The following is a 4,730-nucleotide window of genomic DNA, read 5'->3' on the forward strand; positions in this document are numbered from 1 at the left end:
AGAAACAGAAGTAAACCAGTAAAGAAAGTCCTAAAGTCGGGCGGGGCCGATTTTATGATACCCTACACCACTTTGCTAATTTAGTTGACCTCCACCTAATAATTAAAAGTTTTTATGGGTGAATTCAATCACACACGCTATGATTATAATTACAATTTAAAATTCAAAGGGCTAAATATGCCGAAGCATTTGTATCTTGTATTGCCCATTTGGTGCGAAATTAATTTGAAATCGGATAAAAATATATATGGGAACTATATCCAAATCTGAACCGATCTCGATAAACTTTGGCAAAGATGTTTCTGAGTTGTATTTGATATATTTCCCTGAATATCGTTGTTACGGAGTGCATATTACGGCTGTGGGTAACAAATACAATAAATCGGATGAATAATATATATGGGAGCTATATCTATATCTGAACCGATCTTCACCAAATTTGGCATACTACCTAGACTAAATTCGGTCGTATGTGCCAAATTCCATCCCATTTGGACAAATATTAGACGTTTGGTGCACAATAAATGGTAAATAGGACGAAGTTATATATGGGAGCTCTATCCAAATCTGAACCGATCTCGATAAAATTTAGCAAAGGTATTTCTGAGCTGTATTTGATATATTTCCCCAAATATTGTTGTTGCAGAGTGCATATTATGGCTGCGGAGGACAAAAATAACAAATCGGATGAAAAATATATATGGGAGCTATAGCTATATCTGAACCGATTTCGATAAAATTTGGCATACTTATTTTCAGGCCTTATTTGGTTGTATGTGCAAAATTCCATACTATTCGGGCTGATATTACACGTTTGGTGCACAATAAAAGGCAAATCGGGCGAAGATATATATGGGAGCTATATCTACATTTTTACCGATTATCTCCAATTTCAATTGGGTTCGTCCTTGGGCCAAACAAATGTTGTTTGCAAAATTTCATCTCAATCGGATAATAAATGCGACCTGCATTTTGTTCACAAGAATACATGGACAGACGGTATATAAACTTTGTAATTCCGTTTGTAACTCCTCGAAATAATGATCTTAGATCCAACAATGTATATATATTCTTGATCAGCGTAAAATTCTAAGTCGAAAAGTCTGTCTTGGAAAATACAGTTAAACTTTTCAAAAAAACCATAAAGTGAGTGAGGCCGTTATATGGGGACCATACCAGAACGGGAACCAACATAGACAAATTTATACTACAAGGATTGTTATTTATTGCAAGTCTTTAAAGCCAAATTTGAAAAAAATCGTGGGTAAATATGTCTAGGATTATAAAAATACTGAATATCGGTTGGAGCCGTGCGCTATAGGAAAATATGGACCTAGATATTTAAAGTTATGTCACCGAAGCGAGTACCCATTATTAACTACAAATACCATTTTTTAGACGAAGCCGTGGAAAAAGTCATCAAAATACCGAATATCGGGATGTACAGTTATATCGAGAGCTACACGACAGTGTGGACCTTTACATACATCTATGCTACATCGGGGCTAGAATCCATTACGAATTACAAATACCATTTTTATACCCTCCACCATACTATGGAGGGTATATTAACTTTGTCATTCCGTTTGTAACTCCTCGAAATACTCATATCAGACCCAACAAAGTATATATATTCTTGATCAGCGTAAAATTCTAAGTCGATTTAGCGATGTCCGTCTGTCTGTCTGTCTGTCCGTCTGTCTGTCCGTCTGTCTGTCTGTCTGTTGTAATCACGCTATCTTTCGAATGAATTGAGATAGATGGCTAAAATTTTGCACACATGTTTATTTTTCCAGTAGGCAGGTTAAGTTCGTAAATGGGCCATGTAGGTCCATGTTTTCATATAGCCCCCATATAAAGGTACCTCCCTATATTCGGCATTTTGATGATTTTAGCGACATTATTCACGGGAATTGTTTCAAATTTGGCATTTGAAGTTCAAAATGGATACTACACCATAAGACGGAAAATTGTCTGTGCAGGTCCACTTCTTCGTATAGCCCCCATATATCGGTACCTCCCGATATTCGGTATTTTGATGATTTTAGCGACATTATTCACGGGAATTGTTTCAAATTTGGTATTTGAAGTTCAAAATGGATACTACACCCTAAGACAGAGAATTTTCTGTGCAGGTCCACGTCTTCATATAGCCCCCATATAACGGTACCTCCCTATATTCGGTTTTTTGATGATTTTAGCAACATTATTCACCGGAATTGTTTCAAAATTGGTATTTGAAGTTCGTTATGGGAACTACAGTCTGTGACAGAAAATTGTCTGTGCGGGTCCAGGTCTTCGTATAGGCCCCATATATCAGTACCTCCCTATATTCGGTATTTTGACGATTTTAGGTACAATACCCACCGAAATTGTTTGAGATGTGGTATTTGAAGTTCGTAATGTATGCTACAGCCTGTTACAAAAAATTGTCTATGCGGGTCCAGGTCTTCGCACAGCTCCGATATAACGGCACCTCCTTATATACGATATTTTGATGATTTTAGCTACATTATTCACTGTTTATTTCAAATTTCGAATTTGAATATGGTAATGGCTTATGACAAACAATGCCTATGTATGTCCACGTCGTATAGACCCCAATATAACGGCTATATTCGGTATTTTTAAAATTTTAAAAGAATTTTTTAAGGATTTTAGTTTTTAAAAATTCCCAAATTCGTTGCAAATGGTGGAGGGTATTAAAAGTTCGGCCCGGCCGAACTTACTGCTTTTTAACTTGTTTTTACACAAATCCGTGGAAAAATGCGGTGAAAGTAATCAAAATACCGAATCTCGGGAGATAGCGTTGTATCGGGGGCTATACGAAAACGTGGACCTATACATACAATGTTCCGCCACCGGAGCTAGAACCCAATATGATTATGATTATTTTGATCAAATATTTTAACCTTCAAGGGAGATTTAAAGGGGTATTATTTGTCACTTATTCAAAATATGGTAAAAACCTTTAGTCAGTACAAGTCAAATTATTTTACAGATTTATCTGTCATTAAATTCTGCTGCAGGTTCCAGACAACATCAAAATCTTACATAAACACCAGGAAATTAGGATTGTTTTAGGGTTAAAACGGTTCTCCATATTTTATACTAAAGTTCAATATAAGTTAAGTTACAGAAAAGGCAATATGTGTAGCTATGGTGGTTCTGAAGAAAATCATATTAGAAACTTTTATATTACAAGTGGGAATTATAATTTTATACACTTCCAATCGTAGTTAAATAAGGGATTTTTCATTATATCCTTGAACAGAAGAACCAAAAAATCGTAATTATAATTTTCATCATTAAATTTTGTTTTCCCATATCTAAGGAAATATAATTTTTATTCCAACTCTAACTATTTTCGCATAGAATTTAATTCAAAACAAAATATTTCTTTGAAACCATCATTAATCACAATCTGTCCGCACTTAATTAGTATAATCAGTATTAAGGATCCTCTTGGAACTGGAAAATCCTTTTGTATCCGGCATGCCGTTACTCATTCGTCCTGCAGTGCTAAATCTCTTATCTAGATGAAGGGATTACCTGTACACGCCACCTTTCTTGTTATGGGATTGAGTGTGTGTATGTGGGCGCTTGTCCTTGCCATGGTAATAAACATCAACCCATTAAAAGCTAGCACCATGGACAGTTGTTGAGTAATGAGATAGCCAACATGTCTGTCGGGATATTATGCGGACTTGAAACTTGAATGGCTTTTGTAACATTCTCTAAAGTGGTTTGACTTGCGGAGAGGATTCTCGGCTGCCCATAACGATGTCAAGTGGTTCCGTTTCATTTGTCATGTGTCGGGAATAGTAAAACCGTGCCATGAATGTTGACTTCACAGCAGCTAAAGCTGTGTAATGTTACCCAGTTGTGATCTATTTCTTTGTTCGATGTGGCATTTGTTAAGGAGTCGATTTTTTATTCTTTTTGCTCACTTTGTGATTGCTGTTTTCGCGGGGAAAACACTTGATTCACATAATTGCGATTGCAGTGCAGCGAAGCAGTTGCCATAACAAACCTCTGGATATGAGAAAAGAGTAAATCGTATAAGATGGTTTATTGATTTATCTCAAGCGTATAGGATTACTAGAAAATGTAAAACAATTACTTAACAGTAATTAAGGGAAAAAAGATGAGCGGGTCCGTCTTTATGATATCCTATACCAATATACACATTAAGTGGGGTTACCAGAAACGTTTTTAAAGGGTATTTATACCCTACTCCACAAAGCGGTAAGGGTATTATGACTTTGTGCATTTGTTTGTAACATGGAAGATCTTCATAGAATCACTTTATGAGTCGATTAATGAATGTCAGTCCGTCTGTTTCGCATTTAGGTCACATTTATTATGCGATAGATATGCAATTTTCCAAACAATATCTCTTTAGCGCAACGACGAACATAATTGAAATTGGTGAGAAACGGTTTTTTGGCACATCCGACTGAATTCTTCCTAGAAACAAGTACATCAAATTCCACAACAATGGAATTTGATACCCGGCATCAGATACAAATACCTCTGTCAATTTTATCGAGATCTGTCCAGATTTTTATATAGCATTGAAATACATCTTCGGTTATTGCTCACCATATATGTAATATCAGCCCAAATTGAAAAGATTTTATCATATTCAACCGAATTTTACCATTTGGCGAACCTCTACTGCTCCAATAAATAGATTTTCAAAAGGTTTTATTTAGCTCACCCCGTTT

Source organism: Musca domestica, unplaced genomic scaffold, assembly GCF_030504385.1.
Source record: "Musca domestica strain aabys unplaced genomic scaffold, Musca_domestica.polishedcontigs.V.1.1 10, whole genome shotgun sequence".
Taxonomy (NCBI): Eukaryota; Metazoa; Arthropoda; class Insecta; order Diptera; family Muscidae; genus Musca; species Musca domestica.